A 15,266-nucleotide genomic window follows, 5' to 3' on the forward strand; every position below is an offset into this window, starting at 1 on the left:
GATTGGTCTAATCTTTTCTCAAAAAGTAAAAAAAAAAACAAAATTTTCAAATCGAGGCCCTCTACATGGTAATGGTCACTGAATCTTTTGAATAAACCCTTTCAACGTGATTGATCTAATTTGGTTTTTTCAAAAAGTAAAAAAAATAATAATAATTAGTGTGTCAAACTGAGACCCTCTACTTGGTATGACCAAGTTTGTCTTCAAATTTCTCTTCTTTTGAAACCCCAACGAAATCAGTGTTTTTATCTTTACTTATCCGTTATTATGATAATATGAAAAAGTCAAATTTTCATATTATCTAATAAAATATAAGTAAAGAAGCGCAACTGTCAACACCCAATTTCGTCTGGGTGAATAAATTTATTTTCAAAAAAAATTAGTTAATGGAAAATTAAAAACAATGTGAAAAAAAATTTTCTTCAGAGATTTTTCAAACTTTAATTTTAGAAAAAAAAGAAAAAAAGAGAAATTAGTGATATGATTCTAATAATTAGAAGAAATATTTCTTCAAATGGTTATAATCAATATTACTAATTGGGATTGATTTTGTGCTCTGATTTGTTGACGGTTAGAATCAATATTATTAATCTTAATTGATTTTGTGCTCTGATTTGCTGCGATTTGATTCCCATAATGTGCTGCTATCATGACCAACTCCTTCCTTATATTGTTCATTACAATTAAGACTAAGATTGCATTGATATTGCAAGGTGTGAGTATACACACTCTGTCATATGGTAAGGGGAGACCGAAAAGATATTCTCTACTCTTCCTCTTTGTTTCTCATTACCACCCACACACCTCTTTTATTATCTCTCTTGAAAAAAAAATAATATTCATTCCCTTTTTTCTTATATTATCTTTTAATATTGAATGTGTTTTTGTTTTACACCTAAACTTTGGTCTTTTTTGGGATATGATTTTCTACTATTCATAAATATTTTATTCTAAAAATCATAAAAAATAGTTTTTCTTCATTTCTTTTAGTGTCGGTTCGGCTGTTCGCGCCTTGTGGCACCAATTTTTGAATTTATTTTTTGAGAAAATATATATGAAAAATAATATAACGAACTAAAGATAAAAAAACAGTTTTCTTTGTTTAATTTTAGTGTCTGTTCGGCCACTCACATCATGTGACACTCATTTTCAAATAATTAAAAATACCAAAAAATATAAAAAGGTTTTCAAAATTATAAAAAATAAAAAAATCAAATCAATAATTTCTAAAAGATTATAAAGAACTACGTAACCCTGATTCTTCATTGTGAATGGAGATACGTAGGAGAGAGGATTAATCCTCGTCGGGCCCAAAAAACAAAAAATAAAATATTTTTGTTTCTTTTGTATCTTCTTTAATTACTCTGTTTGGGGAAAAATAAATATTTTGAAAACCACATCCTTTTGCATATTTAATTAAAGGTACCGTCTTAGGACGGACGTTGTGGGGTGCTAATACCTTTTCTACACGTAACCGACTCCCGAACCCAAAATTTGGTTTTTTGTAGACATTGTCTTATATTTTTGGTTTTTTCCGTAGTTTTCCATAATAAACTATGGTGGCGAATCCAAAGTCTTTATTTTTTCAAATTTTAATTTTTGGTTCGTCGTCTCGTCGGGATTTCGGTTGCGACAGTAAACAAGAGTAAAAAGCAAAGGATCTAAGGTACAAGGAATTTTAAAATGATTTTACTAAAATTCTTTCTTACATATAAGTGAATAATAAACAAGCTAAAACAACACACTATAAAAGAGAAATGCACCAATGTGAAAAGAACTTATAGTCTCTCGTACAATTTTAGATGTAACTCACCAGTAATTTGTAAACACACTATAACTCATGTAGCCTAATTAAACACTAATTTTTAAAATACAAAAATGTTAGAAGATTGGTGTTTTCCAATAAAAAAAGAAAATTCAATGTTTGACAAGTAGATTACATGTGTACATACATTACAAAACATTGCAAGATGAGTATTTGAAAACATGCAAGCAGAAACATACTTAACAAGGTTTTGATGATAGTTATGTAACAAGGCAAACATAAAAGAAAGAGAAACAAGCAATATGCATTTGGCATCTATAATCAATTTATTAAACAATGTTTTTATTTTTAGTTTATTAAACAAGTTTTCAAACTAAATGCAACCTCTATCCCTTAAATGAAAACAAAAAAAAAGGCAACTGTAATACATGAAAGTACAAGAATATGAAATTACCTTCCAACAGATGAGGTGTATTGAGCTAACCAATCTATTCCATCTTTTGCTTTAAGCAAATCTTTACAAACCTTGTTACTATCTTGATCATAATCTACAAAGGCTATAGCATACAAAGAATCATGTGGAAGACAAAAATACTTTACCTTAGCGTACTTGAAGTTGGTCAATAGGCTATTTATGCATGCATTGTTTGAGTTGAAATACTTCACTAAAAAGAATAAATGAAATATGAAATAAATAATTCTATTCATCATAGAAGAAGATGATCAACTTCAGTTTTCCAAAAGTAAAATAACTTGGCTAATGCTCCCATCAAACGGTTTAAGGCTTTAAGTAGTCAAATAAACACTACACTAAAGGTTTCTTGTGCTATTATCCAATGTCCAAATTTCACTTACATGGAGCGTAAAATCAATAGCTTCATGTAGAGAGACAATAAATATAATCCAGACACTAATAAAGCATCATTAATCAATTCTCAAGGAAACTATATCAAAACTATACAAAACAATCTATTACACCATTGTTTATATTCTAGCCTCTATGTTTCAGATGTATATGTGTCATCGTGTTAATAAACCATGGCCTCTCTATTTGGTTTCCAGAATGAAACTACTTTGTTTTCAATGATATACTGATTTTTTATAAGGAGATTTAACTTTGGTAATTGGTTTGTGAAATTTTTGCATAATAAATTTGTTTACATCCTCAAAGATTGCTACTTTTTTCGAATTCACTTTATTCCATTAATATGTGGAATCTCTCTTATAAAATAAATGGTTGGATAGCTAAGTTTCTAATACATTTTCTTACCATGAACAACTTCTTACCACACTAATTTCAACAAAAATTAGGCAAGGGAGTATATTCTGCTGATGATTTTAAGTGAATGTTTCTACTTTGTGATATCTGATACTTTAATCTTAAGAAAAGGAAACTTAATAATGTAAGAAGATATGTGAGTAGCGTTGTGATAACTGATACTTTAATATTCCACCGCACCATCCAGAATAATTTCTAGAGTAATATTGAAAGTTTGATTGGACGAGGGCATAGTGGCTGAGTGTTTTTTATGCTTCTGCAGGGTCGAAAGTATGAACTTGTTGCTACAATTACTCTAGAAGGGAGCCTTCAAAGGGGCACTACACAGCTAATGCTCGATACCTGAATACTCGGTGGCTACGATTTGATAATGCATTTGTCTTTGCTATTGGAACAAATCAGGTGTTGCATGATCAAGCCTCTTTCCTTTTCTATAGACACTAATAAAGCATCACTGCATCAATTCCTAAGGAAACTATATCAAAATTGTACAAAAGAATCTGTTACACCATTCTTTAGTGTAAGCCACTTTGCTTGTGATTCAATGTTGATTTCCAAATAGTAGAACACCTAAAATTCGTAGTCCTATTTCTACCTAAGAATAACAGTGAAACTTAAAAGTACACGGTAAAATAGCAAACTAGAAACTAAAAATTTCACTAACAAGCAAGAAACTACAAGCGGAGCAATACTTTCTTACTGACTAAGGTTAACATGATAAAGGACTAGTGGTGAGTGTAATCTACAAGTGAATAAACTTTCATCTACAGAATGGTGGTACTTATAGGCTAATAAAACACATTTATCTATAGTTTTAAAGACGTAAATTTTACAATAATGTACATACTTTTAGCAATAGCCTACCGTGCAACTTGAAGGTGCTCTGAATCAGATGCAACACGCATAGTGAAAGGCTAAATAAACAAATTTGTAAGCTGAAGAAATATGATAATGTTGTGCAAAAATGAATGAAAATCACATCTCACTAGCAAACAGAAATGGTTAATACAATTTTATCTTGAAAACGAAAGACTCTAACCTCTAACAGATGAAAAAAAATTTGAGTTGACAGAGCAACCAATCGATCTCAATCACTCCAAACAATCGCTTCAATAAACTAAACTTGAACTCGATGAAGTTGCTGCAACTAGGGGTGGCAAACGGGCCAGCCCGGCCCGTTTTGGCCCGGCCCGTATGTGGCCCGTCAAAAAACGGGCTGGCCCGTCAAATAGAAACGGGCCAATAGTCACAACCCGTCCCGTATAGGACGGGCTAACGGGCCGGGCCGGGCTGGCCCGTCTACTTTTTTTTTTAATTAGTTTTCAAATTTTTTAATTTGTTTTATTTTTTAAATTTGTTTATATATACATATAAATTATTATTAAAGTCATATTTAATCAAATAAAATATTATTTTAACTTTTAATTGATTAGTTAATGTTTTTAATTAGATAAGTTAAAATAATTATTAAATTTACATATTAAATTATTCAATTATAACTAATAATTCAAACTTAATTTGTAGGTGTTAATGATTTAAATTACAATACTATTGTATATTTATACATTTAAAATATATAATCTAAAAAATTAATCTTTTTAATTATTTTTATTTTATTTTATTTTTTTTAAAATGGGCCAACGGGCCAGGATGGGCTGGCCCGTACTTTGGCCCGTCAAGTTGACGGGCTGGACAGGACGGGCCAGAACGGGCTGACAGGTTGAAATCTTCAACCCAGCCTGTTCCTTTTAGCACGGGCTGGCCCGTTGGGCCCAGCCCATTTTGCCACCCCTAGCTGCAACCTCCCAAAATAGTTAATACATTAAGAAACTTCATTCTCTTTGAAGAAGGTGAACGACAAAGGTTGAGACAATTAACCTGATTTAGGAACCAAACTCGTCGTCGATGCAACCTCTTCAAATTCTCTTCCACGCTTCTCGACACTATATCTACACTGAAATCAAAACCCTAATGTTCGCACTTCGTCGTCGTACGAACTCCGACAACTTTCAAAGCCTGCAAGCTTCTGGTGCTAGTGAGTCTCCGACCTTTGAAGGCAACCTTCAATGCATGTTTGGAAAATCAACCAAAAACAAGGTGATTCAAAGACAAAAGTATTTGTTCGAACTTTGAAGGTTTTTTAAACATGGATGTCTCCGACAGTTTAACTACATTTAAAGTTTCATAGGATTAAGTTTAATACCATTTTTAATTTAACTACTCAAATATCAATATAATATCAATATAAAACAATTAAGTTTAATATTAGTTTAACTACGTGAATGTTTTTAATTTGTTGACTATCATTTTATATTTAATATCATTTTTATTTATTTATAGTTTTTATATATAAAAGAATTGTATAATAATATCATTATTTTAAAAAAAATTCTTTTAATATAAATATTTAAATATTAAATGGATTTTAAGTGTAAAACCCTCTTTCTCTACCCTAAAAATTTAAAGGGGCCTAGCCGAATCTGTTAGGCCAAAGCCCCTAAGGCAGCCTAACCCGTCTCATTTCTGCCATTCTTGCAAAAAATAGTACCTTACTCCCTCTTGTTCATGCTAGCTCAAAAGCCCACCTCGTCTCACGTAAGTTGGTCCTTGAACCGTACTCCCTCCTTTCTAAGTTTTTTTTTGTGGTTTCTGTTAGGGTTCACCGTAGTAATCCTGTTATTCTCTCTATGTCGCTGTTCGAGTTTGTAACCCTACTCTTGGAGCTGCTGGGTTCTTTAGCTTAAGGTCACAGTCTGTTATTAGCCTATTTCCAGGTAAGGGAAGCTAGGGCTTTATTGTTTTTAAGTTTTAGATGCTTGTTTGGTTGATTCTATATACTAGATGGTTTATATGTGTTATTAGTTGTGTGAAAATGCGTGGTTTGTACTGCTATAATGATGTGGATCTATTTCTGCGCGAGAGAGAATGGTGAGCTCTACTGAACTCGCCCAGGCGAGCAAGTTGGTCGCTCAAAACGAAAGCTCTCACTTAAGCAAGGAGCTCTCACCTGAGCGAGAACAGCAACAGCTCACTCCCCTCTCTTTTTCGAGGGCTTGCCTAAGCGAAGGCCACTTGCCTGAGCGAGAGCAGTCTCGCTTGAGCGAGTTGGGCTAGCTTGAGTGAGACCTCGATGTGCTCCCTGTTGCAGTCTCGGCCAAGCGAGAGCAGGTAGCTTGAGCGAGGAGTTCCTCTCGCCTAAGCGAGGACTCTTTAGCTTCAGCGAGATTTGGCATTTCTAAGTGTATATATATATGGACGGGTGTTGGACTCACTATGAGGCCGCAACTAAGAGAATCTTATTAGTTAGATTTCTATTGTTCTGGATAAGAACTTGTGCTACTTTTGAACTATTGTACTCGTGTTAGGCAATGTGGCGCCTCTTTTCTTTTGTTATGAATATGTTTGGGGTACTATGTACTTCATATCCCAATTTTCGTACTCCCTGGATAATTATGTAGGTGGCATTTTATTAAATTGGATTTATATATTTAATTGGGACATTACATTAAGTGTATAATTAAATTAAGTTAAATATTCATATTTTATAAATAAAATATATACATACAATTTATTTTATATTTAAAATTTTAAAAAATAAATAAAACAAATTGTACCATAAATATAATAATATGTAAAAAATATAAATTAATTAATAATTTAATAATTCTTTTATTCGAATAAATTAATATAAAATATAGAAAAACAACGTAAAAGATAATAAATAATTATCGAAATAATAATTAATCATTTCATTTTAAATATAATTAAAAAATTGTTTTAATATTTTTTATAATAATATTTAAATGGAAAAAATAATTGTGTTAGTTAAATGTTAGTATATATATATATATATATATATATATATATATATATATATATATATATATATATATATATATATATATATATATATATATATATATATATATATATATATATATATATAATAAACAAAATTTACAAAATTTACAAATAAGGATTAATTTATATAATAATAAAATATATTTTGATAATTTGTTAATACATTTACCACACCTAGCCGGCCTAGTCGAATAATAACCATAAAACTCGTCTGTGTAACTACCAAGGATGTAAATAATAACAATCACCATACACACGCTAAAGTGAATCAAAGTATCCGGCCTAAGCCGCTAGGAAACTAAGCAAGGACTTGGCAAATTCGGAACATCAGCAGTAAGACTCATAGGGCCCACAATGATCGAACTAAAGGGTCTGGGTTAAGGCCTAAGCCCATGACGTGGCCAGACATAATTAATAATCTATAAATATGCATGGACCCCACAAATTAAAGGTACGCATTCATTACTTTCCTAATCACGAGATTTCACTTTTTAAGAGATTTTGCTGACTTGAGCTTTAGAGTCTCTTCTACAAGTAACCCCCCTCGAGTCCAAGCCGATCACACCGAGATATCCATAGGCGACATGTATCGGTCAAAAGGAAGCCTATTGAGGACATTGCGGACCAGAGTAAGGTAGTACTTGTGTTTGAAATATCTTATTTGTTCTCTACAAGAACAATTGGCGCCCACTATGGGGCACAAGATAATACCTTACAAACCAACCCGTGTTTTTCGAAGATGGTTTCTACCCGCAGTAGAGTAGGAGTTAACAAACAGGCTGAAGCAGGTCCCTCGGGACCTGCTAACATCACCCCAGATTTGGCCCCCATCCTAGACGGTCAAGCCAAGATGCAACAAGAACTCGCTGATTTGAAGAAGCGTAGTGTTGATGAGATGGAGGCACTACAACAGGAGAACTCTCGCCTAAGGCGAAAGATTAAGGCCGATCCCACTCAAAAGGGGAAGGCCAAGGAAACATCTAATGTCGCAGGGTCCCCAGGTTTCCAGCCCACTGAAGAAGAAAGCGAGTACAATCCTACCCCGCACACCTTCACCACCACCCAACAAAGTCCCATCCTCTCAACGCATCATACTCACTTCCATTCCACCCTTCCAGGAAATACTGCGGCTCCTACCCCCGCCGCCACCCTATCCACCACCCACATCCCGCCCTACAACATGCCCACCACTCTACACACTACTCATATCCCACCCTATAACAACCCTCACACCCTCCCTACTACTCATATCCCCCTCACAACTTCACGTCCACCTTTCCCACCCTCGTTCACCATCTCATCCCTCCCCACCCGTACCTATCTGCCCAACCCAGGCGCCGTCATCCTTTTACCGATTTCATCGCCAACACTCCCCTCCCTACCCAGTGAGAACCTTTCACACTGGAGCGTTACACTGGTGAGACCGACCCAACAAACACCTCAAGGTCTACATCACCGACGTCGCCCTTTACACTTCCCATGATGTTTTTTGCAAGGCCTTTCCTACCATCCTGAAAGGCTCTGCCCTCGATTGGTTCACCACCCTCTCGCCATACTCCATTGACTGCTTCGACACCCTCTCCTACATGTTCACCACTCACTTCGTCGGCAACCGCCCGCACCAAACTACAACAATCTCACTTCTCGGCATCAGACAGGAATAAGGCGAGACGCTCCGGGCTTTCATTGATCGATTCAGTAAGTTTGCCCTTCGCACACCCCACCTAAACCAAGAGATGATGCTTCAGTGCATGACACTCACTCTTAAACCTGGCCCCCTCGCCAACAACGTCTACCTTCACCCACCCGCCTCCATGCATGAGTTGAAACTTCGTGTTGCCGACTACGTCCGCATTGAGGAAATGCAAACTCTCCATACAAAATTCTACAATGACTACACACCCTCTACAGAAACCCCCTCTCCACAACCTTCCCATCCTGATCCAAGACCCCGAGAACCCTGACAACCCCGCTTCACCAGATACGCCCCCTAAATGTCCCTAGATTTCGTCTCATTGACGAACCCTTACAGGCCGACCTCATCTCACTGCCACGCAAGATGACCACTCCTCCTAACGCGGACATGACTAAATATTGCCACTACCACCGAAACCACAACCACACCACAGTGGAATGTAAAGCCTTCCAGGATAAAATTCAAGAATTGGTTCGTGTTGGCCATTTATGCCGCTTTGTTCGCAGAGACAACCACCCTCCCCGATCCAATCACCCTCCTCGTTCTGACCACCAACGTCCTCCCCGCGACTCTCTCCACAACAAACGCCCAAGCAACCCGCAAACCATGACCCCCAATCGGCTAGCACCGATGTCACCACACGAATGCTACATGGCCAGCCTACGCCCACAGCTTCCCATCATTCAAACCAATCATATTGAGCGACCACCCGGTTCTGAAATAGCCTTATCTGGTGATGATCTAGACCCCAGAGTGGGTCGGGATGTCCGCCCCGAACCGGTAGAGGAAACCATCGCCATGGAACTGACTTTTGGTCGCACCATTAAACTCAACATTGGGTTACAACTTCAACAACGTGACATCCTCACACCCACCCTTATCAGCAACACAGACCTATTTGCTTGGTCAGCTACTGACGTACCCGGAGTTGACCCTCACGTTGCATCCCATAAGTTGTCCATTTACAAGGAGGCCCGATATGTCTTCTAGAAAAAACGCAAACATGGTGAAGAACAACGCTTAGCGGCCAAAGCCGAGGTCGACAAGTTGCTCAACGTAGGGTTTATCGAAGAAGCCCACTACACCACTTAGCTCTCTAATGTCGTTCTGGTCAAGAAAGCCAATGGCAAATGGCGGATGTGAGTTAATTACACGGATCTTAACAAAGCCTGTCCTAGGGATGCCTACCCATTACACAATATTGACCGACTTGTCGACGATGCAGCCGGTAACAAGGTCCTTAGTTTTCTTGATGCATACTCCAGTTATAACCAAATTCCCATGGCCACATCCGACATGAACAAAACCGCCTTCATTATAGACGATGCCAACTACTTCTACAAGGTCGTGCCATTCGGTCTAAAAAATGCAGGGCCAACCTACCAACGACTGATGGACAAAGTCTTCAACCATTTAATGGGTAAATGTGTCGAAGTATATGTCGACGACATGGTTATCAAATCCCCAAGCCATCACCAACACGCTCAGGATCTATCCACAGTCTTTTCCGCATTAAGACAGTACAACCTCTGCCTCAACCCCGACAAGTGCGTCTTCGGCATCGACCGCGGTAAATTCCTCAAATTCAAGCTGACCCAACGCGGCATAGAGGCTAACCCCGAAAAGTGCAAAGCAATCATTGAAATGCGAAGTCCCAACAGTATCAAAGAAGTACAACGCCTCATAGCCCGACTAACTGCCATCTTCCGCTTCCTTCCCAAGCTAGCCAAACAAACTCAACCCATCATTTAGCTGCTCAAAAAATCGACCAAGTTCACGTGGAATGACGATTGTGAACAAGTATTTCAGAAGCTAAAAACCACCCTCACCTCACCACCCATCCTCCATAAGCTGGACACTCATCAACCCCTACTAGTCTACATCACCGCCACATATCACACCCTAAGTGTTGCGCTGGTTCAAGATGTCGGTGGCACCCAACACCCTGTTTACTTCGTCAACAAAACCCTGCAAGATCCCGAAACTAGGTACCAGATGGTCAAAAAATTAGCCCTATCCCTGGTACACACATCCCGACGCCTACGCCCATATTTCTAAAATCATAACATTATCGTCAAAACCGACTACCCGATCCAGAAGATATTGTACAAACCAGACCTTGCGGGGCGGATGTCGTCTTGGGCCGTTGAATTATCTAAATTCAACATCCGCTACGAACTTCACGGCCCCAGCAAAGCTCAATGCCTCCTAGACTTTGTCAACGATGTCCAACGAACCCCTAAAGAGGACCAATGGACACTTTATGTTGATGGTTCGTTAAACCCAAAAGGGGCAGGTGTCGGCATCGTACTAGAAGGCCCCAACAATATCCTCATCGAAAAATCCCTCCACTTTGCCTTCAAGACGTTTAAAAACCAAGCCGAATACGAAGCCATCCCCGTCGGCTTATCCCTGGCCCGCGAAGTTGGTGTCAAATCACTGACGTGCAAAACTGATTCCAAGCTTATCGTGGGCCATCTAAATGACGAATTCCATATCAAAGACCCTACCCTCCTACAATACTATCACCTGGTCCAGAAAGTCGTCCAGTCTGCCTTCGAACAAGTCCTCATCCAACACATCCCCAGATCCAAGAACATCAGAGCCGACATATTATCCAAACTAGCCAGCACCAAGCTAAAAAGTCATCACTGATCCTTACTGCAGTAAACGCTATCCGCTCCTTCCATCACACACACTTGTTATACCCTAACCTCGCATCTAGCCGACAATTGGACAACTCCCTACATCCAATACCTTCAAACCGATAACCCCCTACCTAACGCTGATAGGAGTTGGATGGCTAAAGCCGCCAGGTATACGATGATAGGCGATGACCTGTACAAACGAGGATATGGTCAACCACTTCTTAAATATGTTACTGCAGAATAAGCTCAATACATCATCAAAGAGTTACATGAAGGCATATGCGACTACCATTCCGGCGCACGCACCATGACCACCAGAATCCTCCGCACCGGTTACTTATGGCCGACCATGGAGGAAGATTGTCACGACTTTGTCAAAAAATGCATACCATGCCAGAAACATGGCAACCTCATCCACCAATAATAAGAGCAGCTCGACTCTATGCTATCCCCGTGGCTCTTCGCAAAGTGGGGAATGAACATCCTTGGCCTTTTCTCCCCGGGCAAAGGCTAAGTAAAATTCCTTATAGTAGCCGTCGACTACTTCACCAAGTAGATAGAAGCCAAACCATTAGCCCCCATTATAGCCCAATAAGTCCAACAGTTCGTCTAGAAGGATATCATATGTCAGTGTGGCATCCCAAATATAATTATCACTGACAATGGCCGATAGTTTATAGACAAAGAGCTTGCTAAATTCTATATTGACCTAGGCATCAAACACGTAACCAACTCTGTTGAGCATGCACAAACCAATGGACAGGCCGAAGCAACAAACAAGGTTATAGTGGTAGAATTGCGTAAACGGTTGGACAATGCTAAGGGCCGATGGCCAGAAGAATTAGTGGAAGTGCTATGGGCATACATATGTGCACCTCAATCAACAACAAACAAATCCCTGTTCAGCCTAGTATACGGTGTAGACGCCATGATACCAGTTGAAATAGGTGAACCATCTCTGCACCGAGAACTATACGACCCAGTTCAAAATCATGAAAACATGAGCACCAACCTTGACCTCCTACCCGAATTAAGAGAAAAAGCCCATATACACAACCTAGCCGCCAAATAGAGAGCGACCAGAAAGTATAATGCAAACCTACACCCAAGATCGTTCGCCAAGGGAGACTTAGTTTGGAGAATGGCCAGCAATGCAAGAAAGAAGGATGGCAAGTTCTCCGCCAATTGCGACGGCCCGTACCGAATACACGAAGATGCTGAAGGATGGGCATATAAGCTTGAACAATTATCCGAGGAAGAGATACCCAATACATGGAACATATCCCATCTCAAGTTTTATTTCAGTTAAAAACATGTATTGTACCGAATACTTGTAACCCTGGGTGTACTCTTTTTCCTCACTTGGTCTTTTTTCCCTAAGAAGGGTTTTGGCCAGGAAGGTTTTAACGAGGCACCCCAAATTACATGAATAAAACAAAGGGTTCTTCAGCTCACGACTAATCCTTACCTTACTTCTAACACATTTTAAGTTCCCCACCCTTATCACAAGTAAGCGGCCTGGGTCGAACACACTTAATTTGATGTTAATTCGCTTTAAGTTCCCCACCCTTACCACAAGTAAGTGGCCTGGGTCGAACACCCTTAATTTGATGTTAATTCGTTTTAAGTTCCCCACCCTTACCACAAGAAAGCGGCCTGGGTCGAACACCCTTAATTTGATGTTAATTCGTTTTATGTTCCCCACCCTTACCACAAGTAAGCGGCCTGGGTCGAACACCCTTAATTTGATGTTAATTCATTTTAAGTTCCCCACCCTTACCATAAGTAAGCGGCCTGGGTCGAACACCCTTAATTTGATGTTAATTCGTTTTAAGTTCTCGACCCTTACCACAAGTAAACGGCCTGGGTTGAATACCCTTAACTTAAAATACTTCCCAAATCAACACGGATATTCATGATAACATCATTCCACACACTGCTATAACACATCATAGCGACATCACATAACAGCAAACATACCAAGAATCAACATCACATTAATAGCAAAGTATATAGTGTACGAATTAACAGCAAATTAAACAATGTACGAGTCATTACAAACTTACCAGCAAAATAGATAGTGTACGAATTAACGGCAAATGAAGCAATGTACGAGTTATTACAAACTTAGAATTCTTTAACAAATAACAATCATCCTAAGTCACCTTGTCATCTTCACCCTCCGCGGTCGCTTCCGCATTCATCCCCTCGTCCACCGCGGCCTTCTCCGCCTCCTCTCTAAGGCTGCTCTCGGCTTCATCAATGAGCTGGTCGTCCACTACATCTTTGTTTACGTCAAATCTTGGATCAACTGCATCAATCTCCTGGCAGAAGAAGGCCGCCTGCCTCACCCCTTTCTGAAACGCGTTAATATGCTCTTGAATAATGCAGCTTTTCAAGTCTTCAAGCTCCACCTCCACACCTTCATACTTTTCCTTCAACTCGTCATAATCGGCCTCGAGGTCAGCTATCCTCCCATTGAGCTTCATCTCTGAATCCAAACAACGAACCTTTCAGGTCCCTAACCTCTTCTTTCCTCTTCCCACCTTTCTTTCTCCTTCTTCCATGCAGCTTTTTCCTCTGGAAACTTGTCAACTTTCCCTTGCAAATCTTCCAGCTTTTCCCGGTTCCCTTCCTTCACCTCCCTATGATACAGTGACCCAACTTGGTGACTCAATATCAATGCCTTACTCCTAAACTCCACCATTGTCCTCACCAAGTGGTCTGGCTCCATACTATCGATAGAGTTAATCAATATCTCTCGCATGTTAATCTCGATATCTTTTCTGACGGTCATCTCCAGTAACTCAATCAGATCGGCTTCCGGTCCCTTAGCACCACTAGACGACCCTTGTCCCAACAAGGAGACTCTTACCTTCTTCACATCATTGCCTTTATTGGGCCTAGTTGGCAACTCGACTTTCCTTTTGGTGCCACCATGAACATGCACCTCCCCCAATGATTCTTGCAAATTTGGGACCTCAGTACTCCCGACTGCCTTTGCCTGCACCGCCTTCTCCTTTCTTAGTGCTTGAAAAAGAGTTAAATTCTTCTTTCTAGCTTGAGCCATATGTCCTGCATGAATACACCAATGTTCGGTTACTTTAACTCAGACACATTGAGACAGTTTAAGTCACAAACAGATACCTTCAATATCAATAATCGAATGAACCGAATTATAAACCCAACTAAGCCCTTAGTGGGCAGTTTATCAGTAAACTTCATCAGCACCTCCACCACCTCCCTATCCGGTGCCGACAACTCGTCGGTACTCATATCCTTATACCGAGAGGGGCTACCCGTCCAACTAAAAGGGAATTTAGTACTCCCATCTACATTAAGGAAATGCGACTTTTCTCCCTCCTTCACTACAACCTTGAAATACCCATCCTTGAAGTGCTTGAACGATTGTGTAAATGTGTCCAACCTGCTAATACTCAGCCTGCTCACCAAGGATAGCCATGTAGTCGGTTGTCGAGGTCTTGTGTCATAAAAGTATAAAAATGCATGAGGAGACGGTCGCAGATACAACGACTGGCACAGAACACGAAAGGCCTGCAGGTACGCCCAACTATTCGGATGTAGTTGAGTAGGCACCACGTTTAACTGGCAGAGCACCCCCATGGTAAAATCATCTAGTGGCAACCTAAAATGTAATTGGGAAAAATGACACATATACATGTAAAAAAACTTATCGTCAGCTCCTTCTTGCCCATGGCAAATGCGCTCAACAACGCTCACCCGTTCCAATGACACGATACCACGGTCCACGCCCTTTGCAATAACGAGAGTACAATTCAGCCACGAGTTCAACAAAAGAGACCACCAGAATAATGATGACTGGTTTCGAACATCAGCCGTAACCCAATCATAATCAGCTTTAGTCGGTTAGCTACTTTCTGTTATCTCTTCAGGAGGATCTTCCCACACCTCGGTTATAGTCTCCATCGGAATCCTCCCCACTATAGCCATCAGACTAGCACTTTCCTCCTCAAGACGCCTACCTACACTCCCTCT

Source organism: Vigna unguiculata, chromosome 10, assembly GCF_037176805.1.
Source record: "Vigna unguiculata cultivar grain cowpea cultivar isolate G323 ecotype 2 chromosome 10, ASM3717680v1, whole genome shotgun sequence".
Lineage (NCBI taxonomy): Eukaryota > Viridiplantae > Streptophyta > Magnoliopsida > Fabales > Fabaceae > Vigna > Vigna unguiculata.